This window comes from Scyliorhinus torazame, chromosome 14 (genome assembly GCF_047496885.1).
Source record: "Scyliorhinus torazame isolate Kashiwa2021f chromosome 14, sScyTor2.1, whole genome shotgun sequence".
NCBI classification, from domain to species: domain Eukaryota; kingdom Metazoa; phylum Chordata; class Chondrichthyes; order Carcharhiniformes; family Scyliorhinidae; genus Scyliorhinus; species Scyliorhinus torazame.
In genome coordinates this window covers 136,332,926-136,347,297 of record NC_092720.1, presented here as the reverse complement: position 1 = coordinate 136,347,297, position 14,372 = coordinate 136,332,926, and the positions used below count along the sequence as shown (strand labels likewise).

The 14,372-nt window shown below is 54.9% G+C and overlaps 1 protein-coding gene across 5 annotated transcripts in view; it reads right to left on the bottom strand.

Annotated features, from left to right (window-relative positions):
• Positions 1 to 13,648, bottom strand: part of farp2 (FERM, RhoGEF and pleckstrin domain protein 2) — a 294,261-nt gene extending 280,613 nt beyond the window's left edge. For all 5 annotated transcript variants that reach the window (XM_072474942.1, XM_072474943.1, XM_072474944.1 and 2 more), the window contains exon 1: positions 13,585 to 13,648. The gene's annotated coding sequence lies outside the window, so the exon portion shown is untranslated. The remainder of the gene's footprint in view (positions 1 to 13,584) is intronic.
• Between the last annotated feature and the right edge of the window lie 724 nt (positions 13,649 to 14,372).

Sequence of the window (14,372 nt, the reverse complement as noted above, 5' to 3'; positions counted from 1 at the left end):
AAAGTTCCAGGGTCTATGCCAGGTTACCTGTTCACTGCCAGGAAAGCAGTGATGGTTTTGAAACCAAAGAGCATATGAGAGGGCAGCACGGCAGAGCAGAGGGCAGCACGGCAGAGCAGAGGGCAGCACGGCAGAGCAGAGGGCAGCACGGCAGAGCAGAGGGCAGCACGGCAGAGCAGAGGGCAGCACGGCAGAGCAGAGGGCAGCACGGCAGAGCAGAGGGCAGCACGGCAGAGCAGAGGGCAGCACGGCAGAGCAGAGGGCAGCACGGCAGAGCAGAGGGCAGCACGGCAGAGCAGAGGGCAGCACGGCAGAGCAGAGGGCAGCACGGCAGAGCAGAGGGCAGCACGGCAGAGCAGAGGGCAGCACGGCAGAGCAGAGGGCAGCACGGCAGAGCAGAGGGCAGCACGGCAGAGCAGAGGGCAGCACGGCAGAGCAGAGGGCAGCACGGCAGAGCAGAGGGCAGCACGGCAGAGCAGAGGGCAGCACGGCAGAGCAGAGGGCAGCACGGCAGAGCAGAGGGCAGCACGGCAGAGCAGAGGGCAGCACGGCAGAGCAGAGGGCAGCACGGCAGAGCAGAGGGCAGCACGGCAGAGCAGAGGGCAGCACGGCAGAGCAGAGGGCAGCACGGCAGAGCAGAGGGCAGCACGGCAGAGCAGAGGGCAGCACGGCAGAGCAGAGGGCAGCACGGCAGAGCAGAGGGCAGCACGGCAGAGCAGAGGGCAGCACGGCAGAGCAGAGGGCAGCACGGCAGAGCAGAGGGCAGCACGGCAGAGCAGAGGGCAGCACGGCAGAGCAGAGGGCAGCACGGCAGAGCAGAGGGCAGCACGGCAGAGCAGAGGGCAGCACGGCAGAGCAGAGGGCAGCACGGCAGAGCAGAGGGCAGCACGGCAGAGCAGAGGGCAGCACGGCAGAGCAGAGGGCAGCACGGCAGAGCAGAGGGCAGCACGGCAGAGCAGAGGGCAGCACGGCAGAGCAGAGGGCAGCACGGCAGAGCAGAGGGCAGCACGGCAGAGCAGAGGGCAGCACGGCAGAGCAGAGGGCAGCACGGCAGAGCAGAGGGCAGCACGGCAGAGCAGAGGGCAGCACGGCAGAGCAGAGGGCAGCACGGCAGAGCAGAGGGCAGCACGGCAGAGCAGAGGGCAGCACGGCAGAGCAGAGGGCAGCACGGCAGAGCAGAGGGCAGCACGGCAGAGCAGAGGGCAGCACGGCAGAGCAGAGGGCAGCACGGCAGAGCAGAGGGCAGCACGGCAGAGCAGAGGGCAGCACGGCAGAGCAGAGGGCAGCACGGCAGAGCAGAGGGCAGCACGGCAGAGCAGAGGGCAGCACGGCAGAGCAGAGGGCAGCACGGCAGAGCAGAGGGCAGCACGGCAGAGCAGAGGGCAGCACGGCAGAGCAGAGGGCAGCACGGCAGAGCAGAGGGCAGCACGGCAGAGCAGAGGGCAGCACGGCAGAGCAGAGGGCAGCACGGCAGAGCAGAGGGCAGCACGGCAGAGCAGAGGGCAGCACGGCAGAGCAGAGGGCAGCACGGCAGAGCAGAGGGCAGCACGGCAGAGCAGAGGGCAGCACGGCAGAGCAGAGGGCAGCACGGCAGAGCAGAGGGCAGCACGGCAGAGCAGAGGGCAGCACGGCAGAGCAGAGGGCAGCACGGCAGAGCAGAGGGCAGCACGGCAGAGCAGAGGGCAGCACGGCAGAGCAGAGGGCAGCACGGCAGAGCAGAGGGCAGCACGGCAGAGCAGAGGGCAGCACGGCAGAGCAGAGGGCAGCACGGCAGAGCAGAGGGCAGCACGGCAGAGCAGAGGGCAGCACGGCAGAGCAGAGGGCAGCACGGCAGAGCAGAGGGCAGCACGGCAGAGCAGAGGGCAGCACGGCAGAGCAGAGGGCAGCACGGCAGAGCAGAGGGCAGCACGGCAGAGCAGAGGGCAGCACGGCAGAGCAGAGGGCAGCACGGCAGAGCAGAGGGCAGCACGGCAGAGCAGAGGGCAGCACGGCAGAGCAGAGGGCAGCACGGCAGAGCAGAGGGCAGCACGGCAGAGCAGAGGGCAGCACGGCAGAGCAGAGGGCAGCACGGCAGAGCAGAGGGCAGCACGGCAGAGCAGAGGGCAGCACGGCAGAGCAGAGGGCAGCACGGCAGAGCAGAGGGCAGCACGGCAGAGCAGAGGGCAGCACGGCAGAGCAGAGGGCAGCACGGCAGAGCAGAGGGCAGCACGGCAGAGCAGAGGGCAGCACGGCAGAGCAGAGGGCAGCACGGCAGAGCAGAGGGCAGCACGGCAGAGCAGAGGGCAGCACGGCAGAGCAGAGGGCAGCACGGCAGAGCAGAGGGCAGCACGGCAGAGCAGAGGGCAGCACGGCAGAGCAGAGGGCAGCACGGCAGAGCAGAGGGCAGCACGGCAGAGCAGAGGGCAGCACGGCAGAGCAGAGGGCAGCACGGCAGAGCAGAGGGCAGCACGGCAGAGCAGAGGGCAGCACGGCAGAGCAGAGGGCAGCACGGCAGAGCAGAGGGCAGCACGGCAGAGCAGAGGGCAGCACGGCAGAGCAGAGGGCAGCACGGCAGAGCAGAGGGCAGCACGGCAGAGCAGAGGGCAGCACGGCAGAGCAGAGGGCAGCACGGCAGAGCAGAGGGCAGCACGGCAGAGCAGAGGGCAGCACGGCAGAGCAGAGGGCAGCACGGCAGAGCAGAGGGCAGCACGGCAGAGCAGAGGGCAGCACGGCAGAGCAGAGGGCAGCACGGCAGAGCAGAGGGCAGCACGGCAGAGCAGAGGGCAGCACGGCAGAGCAGAGGGCAGCACGGCAGAGCAGAGGGCAGCACGGCAGAGCAGAGGGCAGCACGGCAGAGCAGAGGGCAGCACGGCAGAGCAGAGGGCAGCACGGCAGAGCAGAGGGCAGCACGGCAGAGCAGAGGGCAGCACGGCAGAGCAGAGGGCAGCACGGCAGAGCAGAGGGCAGCACGGCAGAGCAGAGGGCAGCACGGCAGAGCAGAGGGCAGCACGGCAGAGCAGAGGGCAGCACGGCAGAGCAGAGGGCAGCACGGCAGAGCAGAGGGCAGCACGGCAGAGCAGAGGGCAGCACGGCAGAGCAGAGGGCAGCACGGCAGAGCAGAGGGCAGCACGGCAGAGCAGAGGGCAGCACGGCAGAGCAGAGGGCAGCACGGCAGAGCAGAGGGCAGCACGGCAGAGCAGAGGGCAGCACGGCAGAGCAGAGGGCAGCACGGCAGAGCAGAGGGCAGCACGGCAGAGCAGAGGGCAGCACGGCAGAGCAGAGGGCAGCACGGCAGAGCAGAGGGCAGCACGGCAGAGCAGAGGGCAGCACGGCAGAGCAGAGGGCAGCACGGCAGAGCAGAGGGCAGCACGGCAGAGCAGAGGGCAGCACGGCAGAGCAGAGGGCAGCACGGCAGAGCAGAGGGCAGCACGGCAGAGCAGAGGGCAGCACGGCAGAGCAGAGGGCAGCACGGCAGAGCAGAGGGCAGCACGGCAGAGCAGAGGGCAGCACGGCAGAGCAGAGGGCAGCACGGCAGAGCAGAGGGCAGCACGGCAGAGCAGAGGGCAGCACGGCAGAGCAGAGGGCAGCACGGCAGAGCAGAGGGCAGCACGGCAGAGCAGAGGGCAGCACGGCAGAGCAGAGGGCAGCACGGCAGAGCAGAGGGCAGCACGGCAGAGCAGAGGGCAGCACGGCAGAGCAGAGGGCAGCACGGCAGAGCAGTGGTTAGCACCACTTGCTTCACAGCGTCAGGGTCCCAGGTTCGATTCCCGGCTGGGTCATGTCTGTCCAGAGTCTGCATGTTCTCCCCGTGCCTGCATGGGTTTCTTCAGTGTGCTCCAGTTTCCTCCCACAAGTCCCGAAAGACGTACTATTAGGTAATTTGGACATTCTGAACTCTCCCTCTCTGTACCTGAACAGGCGCCGGAATGTGGCGACTAGAGGCTTTTCACAGTAATTTCATTGCAATGTAAGCCTACTTGTGAGAATAAAGATTTTTTTTTTAAAAAAAAGAATGCCTAATTTTATCTCCTTCACAGGCATTAGTCCCAGATATCTAATCTCCAATGCTGTCTATCTCTATTCGCTTCTTCTGCCCCAGTCCTGCACTAAATGCATGTCTCGCTGCTAAACCATGAAATACTCTGGTTAGCCAAATCCACAACGTGCTCACTACTTTTTGCCAAAACCCACATTTTTTGCCTTCATCCAATCTCATCCACCGTGCTGTCCAACCAAAGTAGTCAACTCCAGTCTACCCAATTCCAGAACATTAAGTGCGACTAAATCAAATGACACTCTCCTTCCCAAACTATCCATTAACCACTAGTTAACTATACCTAACCTACCATTTTGACTGCAGTCTATGCATCCTCTTTTTTTTAAAAAAAACACTGGATAAAATTGAGAAGTTGCATAAAGGAACATGCCCTGATCTAATTTTTGGAAAGAGCACCTTACCCAAGGTCAACATCTCCACCCCATCCCCATAACCCAGTAACCCCACCCAACACTAAGGGCAATTTTGGACACTAAGGGCAATTTAGCATGGCCAATCCACCTAACCTGCACATCTTTGGACTGTGGGAGGAAACCTGAGCACCCGGAGGAAACCCGCGCACACACGGGGAGGATGTGCAGACTCCGCACAGACAGTGACCCAAGCCAGAATCGAACCTGGGACCCTGGAGCTGTGAAGCAATTGTGCTATCCACAATGCTACCGTGCTGCCCTCTTTTGTTCACAGATCTAATGCACTGCTCTAAAATGGTGGAAGTCATCAAGATTGTCAATTGAAATGCCTCGGGGAAGTGTTAAAACATCTCTGAAACATGTTAACTGTATACTTTTACTGATAACAGGAGAGCGCTGCTCTGCTTCATCCACACTGTTACTCAGGTGGGTCTCATGCTCCTTACTCAGTTTCCTATCAACCCACTTTCCCCTCCAAGCCACGCACCATCCTGACTTTGGAAATATATTGTCATATCTTCACTGTTGTAAGGTCAAAATCATGGACTTCCCTCCCTAACAGCACTCTGGGTGTAGCTACATCACATGTACTTCAGTGGTTCCACAAGGGCAGCTCACCACCACCTTCTCAAGGGAAATTAGGGATAGGCAATAAATGATGGCCTATCCAGCACCACTCACATCCCATGAATCAGTTTTTAAAAACAATTGCTATCATGAGTCATAGAATTTACAGCGCAGGAGGCCATTCGACTCTGCACCGGCCCTCGGAAAGAGCATGCTACCCAAGCCCACACCTCCACCCTATCCCAATAACCCACCCAATCCTTTTGGACACTAAGGGCAATTAAGCATAGCCAATCCACCTAACCTGCATATCTTACGGGACTTGTGGGAGGAAACCGGAGCACCCGGAGGAAACCTATGCAGACACGGAGAACTACAACCTCCACACAGACAGTTACCCATGGCTGGAATTGAACCCTGGTCCCTGGTGCTGTGAGGCAGAAGTACTAGCCACTGTGCCATCGTATACATTTGCAGAGTTTGCCAATTACACACCAAATGGCATAAAAACAGAAAATTCTAAATCATTCAGGAGGCGGGCAGCACATGCGCAAAGAGAAATAGGATTCACATGTTAGCTCGATTATCTTTTATCCAAACTTATTTTTGATGAAAAGTCACCGATCTGAAATATTTTTTTTTATTTTAAATTTCCAGGAACCACACTATTTTTACCCATGTGACACCATGTTCACCTGCTGCATCAGTTTGTGATTGAATTTTTTTTTTCAGGTCATGTAAGTTCCACATTTGTGTGGCGCAAATTCAGGTGTGTGACTTCGCACAAATAATAGCAGCCGCCATGGGTGAGAGATCCTGTAACAGCCAGCCTTAATTAACCATCCGCTGCGGACAGCCCCGCCCTTGTACAAACATGGAACCATTGCGGAACCAGTATGGTATCGAGATAGAGGATCAGCCATTGTCACTTTGAATGGCAGAACAGGTGGGATGGGCTGAATGGCCTACTCCTGCTCCTATTCTTTATATTTCTATTATGGGTAGCGAGCACATGCAAACGTGCACATGCAAAAACCATAGACGGTTAAATTACTATTCACTGTTTTATTAAATGGGACAGCAAATGTGCATAATTTGAGATGCACTATTACACAGTGATAAGGATCTGCGAATCCCTGAACATACAAAACACAGCAGGAACTGTTGGTACAATACCCAGATTATAAGTCACTGCAAATAAAAATGTAAAAAAAAATTGAAATGATATCACTGATCTCATGTCAGAAATACATACTGTTTTGCCCGGAGGCCTAACTTCACTCGGGGATCATGAGGTTCGAATTCTGGTTCAATGCCAGCACTGCACTTGTGAAAACCTTCTGGCCTGAGCAGCCCCATCATTGACCGTCCGTTACTTCAAAAACAAGCCTGCATTCACCCGCTTCTCTGCTGGCCTGCAGTCACCCAAGCCCTTCTACATCGAGCTCACATCAAAATGCTCGAGCCCCAAAGCCTTCCTGACAACTTCTGATCCCACTTCTGAGAGATACCTCATATGCCCCTACCTTGCTCAGCCTTAAACCAATTTTTAAGCACCGGACTTGCTTCGTAGAATACCTGCCAAAAATATTTGTCCCTTATTTAAATGAAAATGAGCAATGTTCATGTAGCTTAACACAAAACTAGAGTTGTGGTCTCACCTTCACTGGTACATGCACTGAAAAACTTCCTTCTTAAAGTCGACTTTTCACAATGTTCACTCATAAAGAGCTTCAGGACCTTTTAGAAAATACTTGGCACTGTGCTCCTGGTTAATCTTAAGGTTAAAAGTTGAAAATTTGCGGTTGACTGTTGCGACAGCATGTCTTCCATTACAGGACATCTTCTGTTTGATGCCTCATCTGAAAGACACACCTCTGACAGTGCAGCATTCTCTTGGTACTGGGCTGGAGTGTCAATCTGGAGATTTGTGCACAAGTCCTGAAGTAGGACTGAGGAGGCGAGGGTACAGTCCACTTAGCCGGTATGGATAGTCCCCATACAATTTCTATTTCTCCTATCCAATCAAATCAGCTTTAGGGCTCCAGCACCACACCACCTCCTCACCCCTGGCCTGGAGCCAGCAGCATGTCCTTGCAGCAAGCTGTTAGGGCTATTAGCGTTCTAGGAAATGCAGCAATGCTTAACCTCACTTTCTTTTTAATGAGTTTTGTCACCACCTTTAAATCTGGTTTACCCAGAAGCATAGCTCCAAACCTCATCACAGCACAGTCTAGCCACAAGTTGCACTCTCTGCCAACCAACAAATGGTTAGCTGGCAGAGGAAGGATTATTAAACCACCCAAAATTAAAAACAACTATACAGTGAGCATTTCTCTCACCATCACATTGGTTCGAGAACATGGAGCACCACAATTAAGTTACAAAGGACCAAAAATAGAATCTCCCTGACTCACTTGTCGGTGGATTGAGGATAACTGCAGTTAACTGTAATTGCTCACCCAGTGTTCATGTTTGGTGTTTGACTACAGGTTTGGCCACTACCCAGTACATCTGTGATTTGCTGCAACATTATTTGTCCCGTCAGCTTCTCCACCCCAACCACTGACCTATCGGAAATGAGACTGTATCGAAACCACCCCCTCCCACCGCCCCCGAATCTTAACACTTCTCTAATAGGTCCACGGAGGCAGAACTCCCTTCACCAGAATACCTTTTATTAACTAAACCAAAAGCAGTACGACCAGTTGCATTCAGCTTGCTGTCTACACTGCGAGTGCAGAGGATCTCACACTCCCTGTTATACACAAAGAAGAAGTTCCCTGATTGACCCACTAATCAGGGAATTTGTATTCCAATTGGCCTATCTCAAATGACTGGCCTGCCAAGCAAGCATTGGAATAAGCAAGTATGGAGGTAACATGGGTATGGATGAAGGTTTCAACAGTCAATGGGCTGAGATAAGAGAGGAGACAGATGATATTAAAAGGAGGGAAGGTTTCATCTTCCCGATATTTAGCTGCAATATTTAGTATACAGTAAATAGTGGATAGTAAATAATGAAAGGGAAATGGAGAGGTTTAGGAAAGGAATTTCAGAATGTGGTGCGTAGACAGCTGAAGACACATCAATGGCAGGTTGAAGGGAGTCTGGGGAGGGTTGTGGGGCTGAAGGTCAGTATGGAGGGCTGAGATTCTTGCTTTGGGGACCAGGAGCTAATGTAGATCAGCAATAACAGCAGACCTGGGTTGCAGGACTGGGTGCTGCACAGTATACAGGCAACAGGGTTTGTGCAGGCTGGAGAATGGGACACGGTCAGGAGATTATTAGAACAGTCAAGTTGAGGTGACAAAGATATGGATGGTTTCATCAGAAGATGCGCCAGGACAGTGACAAGATGACAATAGTGTCACTCTTCCCAGTATTTAACTAAAGGAATGGCAGCTCATCTGAAACGGGATGTCAGAAACAGTCTGTCAGCACAGATGTGGAGATGCCGGTTCACCTGAGGAAGGAGCAGCGCTCCAAAAGCTAGTGACATCGAAACAAACCTGTTGGACTTTAACCTGGTGTTGTAAGACTTCGTACTGTCAGCACAGAAGCAGTGGAGGGATGGACAGGTGGTGATGTAGATCTGCTTGTCAGAAACAGGCAAAATCTGGAACCATGTTTTCAGATGGTGGGGCACTGAGTGATTGAGATCTACAGCACAGAAAATGCCCTTCGATCCATCACGTCTCCACCGGTCAAAAACAACCACCAAACTATTCTAATCCCATTTTCAAGCACTTGGTCCATAGCCTTGTATGCTTTGGCATCGCAAGTGCACATCTAAATACTTCTTAAATGTTATGAGAGTCTCTGCCTTTCAGACAGTGAGTTCCAAACTCCCACCACCCTCTGGGTGAAAACGTTTTCCTTAACCTGCCCCTTCTTAAATCTATGAGGGTGGTGGAGCAGCTGAGAAAGGCGAGGGGGGGCGATCTATGAACTTGGAGGGAAGACCAGCAAATGCTCGCACAGCAGCTTAGGAAGAGGGAGGCAGCTAGAGAGATAGGGAAAGTAAAGGACCAAGATGGGAACCTGGTTGGTGATTCAGTAGGGGTGAATAAGGCGTTTAGGGATTTCTACAGCTGGCTGTACAGGTCGGAACCCCCTACAGGCCGGAGGGGATGAGGCACTTCTTGGAGGGGTTGAAATTCCCAAAGGTGGATGGGGAGCGGGTAGAAGGGCTGGGGGCCCCAATAGGGCTGGAAGAGATAGTGGAGGGCTTGAAGGCCATGCAGGCGGGTAAGGTCCCCGGGTCCGGACGGGTACCCAGTGGAGTTTTATAAAACGTTCTCGGGGATACGGAGGCCGCTGTTGTTGAGGATGTTCAATGAGGCAAGGGAAAGAGAGGTGTTGCCCCCGGCGATGTCACAGGCAACGATTTCGCTGATTCTTAAGCGGGACAAGAACCCGGAGCTGTGTGGTTCCTACAGGCCGATCTCCCTGTTGAATGTAGATGCCAGGTTGCTGGCCAAGTTGTCCTCCAGGATCGAGGATTGTGTTCCGGACGTTATTGGGGAGGATCAGACGGTGTTTGTTAAGGGCAGGCAGTTGGTGGCCAATGTCAGAAGGCTGTTAAATGTGATCATGATGCGGCCGGAAGGTAGGGAGGTGGCGGTCGTCATCGCAATGGATGCAGAAAAGGCTTTTGATTGGGTAAAATGGAACTATCTGTGGGAGATACTGGGACGGTTTGGATTCTGGCGGGGCTTTATTGACTGGGTCAGGTTACTGTGGCAAGTGTACGGACGAATAGGACAATATTGGACTATTTTAGACTGCACCGGGAGACGAGACAGGGATGCCCCCTCGCCCCATTGTTGTTTGCGTTGGCTATAGAACTGTTGGCAATTGCTCAGAGAGCCTCAAGGAGAGGACTGGTCCGGGGGGGGTATGGAGCACAGGGTTTCGCTATATGCGGATGACCTGCTTCTGTACGTTTCGGACCCAACAGAGGGGATGGAAGAAATCATGAAGACTGGAGGGGAATTTGGCCGGTTTTCGGGGTATAAGCTTAATATGGGAAAGAGTGAGATGTTTGTGGTCCAGGCGAGGGGACAGGAGAGGCGACTGGGAGAGCTGCCTTTTAGGTCAGTAGAGGGAAGCTTTAGGTACCTAGGCATCCAAGTGGCGCGGGAATGGGACCGGCTGCATAAATTGAATCTGGCCCGGCTGGTGGACCAAATGAAGCACGATTTTCGGAGATGGGGCACGCTTCCGTTGTCTCTGGCTGGGAGGGTGCAAACGGTGAAGATGACGGTCCTCCCGAGATTCCTATTTGTATTTCAGTGTCTCCCCATCTTTATTCCGCGGTCCTTTTTTAAGCGGGTCAACAGAGTGATCATGGGTTTCGTCTGGGCGGGCAAGACCCCGCGAGTAAGGAAGGTAATGCTTGTGCAGAGTCTGGGAGAGGGCGGGCTGGCGTTGCCAAATTTTAGCAACTATTACTGGGTGGTTAACATAGCCATGATCAGGAAATGGGTGGTGAGGGGGGGGTCGGAATGCGTGCGTAATGAGGCTGCTTCATGCAAGGGCACCAGTTTGGGAGCGTTGGTAACTGCGCCTCTGCCGTTCCCGCCGGCATGGTACTCCACCAGTCCAGTGGCAGTGGCAGCCCTGAGAGTTTGGGGCCAGTGGAGGCGGCATGTGGGAGCAGTGGAAGCATCGGTTTGGGCCTCAATCTGTGATAATCACCGGTTTGCCCCGGGGTGTATGGACGGAGGGGTTCCGGTTATGGCAGAGAGCGGGGATTGAGAGGATGGGGGATATGTTCATAGAGGGGAGCTTTCCAAGTAGGAGGGCGTTGGAGGAAAAGTTTGGGTTGGCGAGGGGAAACAAATTTAGGTATCTGCAGGTGTGGGACTTCCTTCGTAAACAGGTGTCAACCTTCCCGCTCCTACCGCTAAGGGGGATTCAGGACAGGGTTGTTTCCAGTGGGTGGGTAGGAGAAGGGAGCGTCTCGGACATTAATAAGGAGCTTATGAGGTCAGAGGAGATGCAGACCGAGGAGCTGAAGCGCAAGTGGGAGGAGGAGCTGGGAGGAGAGATAGAGGATGGTCTAGGCAGACGCATTGAGTAGAGTCAACACGTCTGCAACATGTGCCAGGCTCAGCCTGATACAATTTAAGGTTGTTCACCGGGCTCACATGACAGTGGCCCGGATGAGCAGATTCTTTGGGGTGGAGGATAGGTGCGCAAAATGTGCGGGAGGACCGGCGAACCATGTTCACATGTTTTGGACATGTCCAAAGCTTATTAGATTTTGGCAGGGGTTTGCGGACGTCATGTCCACGGTGTTAAAAACAAGGGTGGCGCTGAGTCCAGAGGTGGCGATTTTGGGGATGTCAGAAGACCCGGGAATCCAGGAGGAGAAAGAGGCAGACGTTCTGTCCTTTGCTTCCCTGGTAGCCCAGAGACTGATACTATTAGCATGGAGGGACTCAAAGCCCCCAAGTCGGAGACCTGGCTATCGGACATGGCTAGCTTTCTCTGTTTGGAGAAAGTTTGCCTTGAGAGGGTCACTGTTAGGGTTCACCCGCAGGTGGCAACTGTTCGTCACCTTCTTTGCGGAAAATTAATCGTCAGCAGGTGGGGGGGGTGGGGGGAGGAGCGGAGTAGTTTGGATTAGAGTAGGGGGTTAAGAAAGGTGGGACCTGTACGAGAGGTAAATGGCTTTTGCACTATGTTTATGGTTTCATGTATTTTGTTGTTGTTACTATACCAAAAATACATCAATAAAATGTTTATGAAAAAAATACTTAAATCTATGGCCCTGGTCATTGATTCCTCCACCAAGGGGAAAAGATTCTTTCTGTCTACTTTGTCTATGCCCCTCATAACTTTATACATCTCAATCAGCATGTCCTCCCTCCATCTCTTCTGCTCCAAGGAACACATCCCAGTCTATCCAACCTCTCTTCATTGATCATAGAATTTACAGTGCAGAAGGTAGCCATTCAGCCCATCAAGTCTGCACCAGCCTTGGAAAGTGCACCCTATTCCCGTAACCCCACCTAATCGTTTGGGCACTAAGGGGCAATTTAACATAGTTAATCCACCTAACCTGCACATCTTTAGACTGTGGGAGGAAACCAGAGCACCGGGAGTAAACCCACAGACTCGGGAAGAAAGTGCAAACTCCATATAGTCACCCAAGGCCGGAATTGAACCCGAATCCCTGGAGCTGTGAGGCAGCTGTGCAAACCACCCTGCCACCGTGCCACCCACAAAGCTAAAACTCTCCAGCCCAGGCAACATCCTGGTGAATCTCCTCTGCACCCCTTGACCATCAGCCTCTACTTCCTGCACTCAGCCAATTTTGGATCCAATTTGCCAAATTTCCTTAGATTCCATGGGCTCTTACCTCCACTGTCAGTCTGTCTTGTGGGACCTCATCAAAAGCCTTGCCAAAGTCCAGGTAGATTGCATCAAATGTATTGCCCTCATCTACATACCTGGTCACCTCTTCAGAAAATTTCATCAGTTAGCAAGACATGGTCTGCCTTAACAAAACCATGTTTTTGTTATTGATCAATCCCTGCCTCCCCAAATGCAGAATAATTCCATCTCTCAGAAGTAGTCCAATATTTTCCACACCACTGGGGTTAGACTGACTGGCCTGTAGTTTCCTGGTTGATCCCTTCCTGAATAAAGATACCACATTGTCTATCCTCCAGCCATTATACCAGCGCCCCTACTATTTCCTCCCTTGCCTCATTCAACAGCCTGGGATACATTTCATCTGGCCCTAGAGATCTGTCTAATTTGAAGCAAGACTGACTACTCAGAACCTCCTCTCTCTATGGCTACGTGTGGAGATGAAAACACCTAATTTCAATCACCAGAAGGGTTTCGGTAAAGTCGAACACTGGAGATATGTGCACAAGTCCTTAAGTGGGACTGAGGAGGCGAGGGTACAACCCACTTAGCCGGTATAGACAGTCCCCATACAAATTTCCAATGTGTGTTTGCAATACTCATCATTTACCGACCCCCAACTGACACATCGTGAAATAACATGGCAATATAGTTTTGCCAACAGGTAGCACTGGGTCATCGGTTTCAGTTAATTTCCAGCTGAACATGTGCTTTCCGGCTTTGTACCGAATACAACCCTGTCATGTTGTGTACGGAGTTTGTGCTGGAGATAAGACTACTCAACTCTCCCAGATTTGGCCCAATCTTTATGGGGGGGTTATACTCTAAGGTGCATATGCCTGTACATATAGGGTGGGGTGGGGCCACATGCAGGATTTGGGAGTGGAGAGAGAAGGCTAGGGGTGAGCCAACCCCATGGCCAGGTAACATGGGCAGGACGGGTCTCAGCCACAAGGCTTCATTCAGGTCCTGCTCACCGGGCTGGGGTGAGGCCGATTTTTTGTTGTTGCGGGAACTCTGTACCCGGGAACCCAGCGACGGGGGGGGGGGGGGAGGGGGGGAGGGGGGCAGAGGAAGCTCAGGCTCATCCCCAGAGTCCAGTGCCAGAGACGAGCGAGGGCATGCCCCTCGGACACAGAGGCAGCGGGACCAGGGACCCTGACTCCACCATCTTTCACTCACCTCCGCCCTCACAGTCGCGCCGTCCAGCCGCTCGCCACCGCCATCTTCCTCAGCAACCGCACCGCTCACTGATTGGCTGAGGGCCGGCCCGCATAGCTCCGCCTCCCATTGGCGCAGGCGGATGCTCAGCCCTTCGCCTATTGACTGTGTCCTCAGGGGTGGATGCTGATTGGACGGAACGGCCAGGCGCCATTGGTCAAGAGCGAGACACTGATTGCGGCTATTGCGGCACCTGATTGGCTGAACCGGAGTTCGTTAGAAATTGGGTAGAGGAAGGGAGGGGGAGGAGGGAGGTTGGGGGGTGGAGCAAGAAAAAAGGGGAGGAGGGGCAAGGGGGAAAGGGGAGCGGGGAAAGGGATGGGGAAAGGGGAGGGGGAAAGGGAAGGGGGAGGAGCATGGAGGGGGAGGGGGAGGAGCATGGAGGGGGAGGGGGAGGAGCAAGGGGGAGGGGGGAGGAGCAAGGGGGGAGGGGGAGGAGCAAGGGGGAGGGGGGAGGAGCAAGGGGGGAGGGGGGAGGAGCAAGGGGGGAGGAGCAAGGGGGGAGGGGGGAGGAGCAAGGGGGAGGGGGGAGGAGCAAGGGGGAGGGGGGGAGGAGCAAGGGGGAGGGGGGGAGGAGCAAGGGGGGAGGGGGGAGGAGCAAGGGGGGAGGGGGGAGGAGCAAGGGGGGAGGGGGGAGGAGCAAGGGGGGAGGGGGGAGGAGCAAGGGGGGAGGGGGGAGGAGCAAGGGGGGAGGGGGGGAGGAGCAAGGGGGGAGGGGGGGAGGAGCAAGGGGGGAGGGGGGAGGAGCA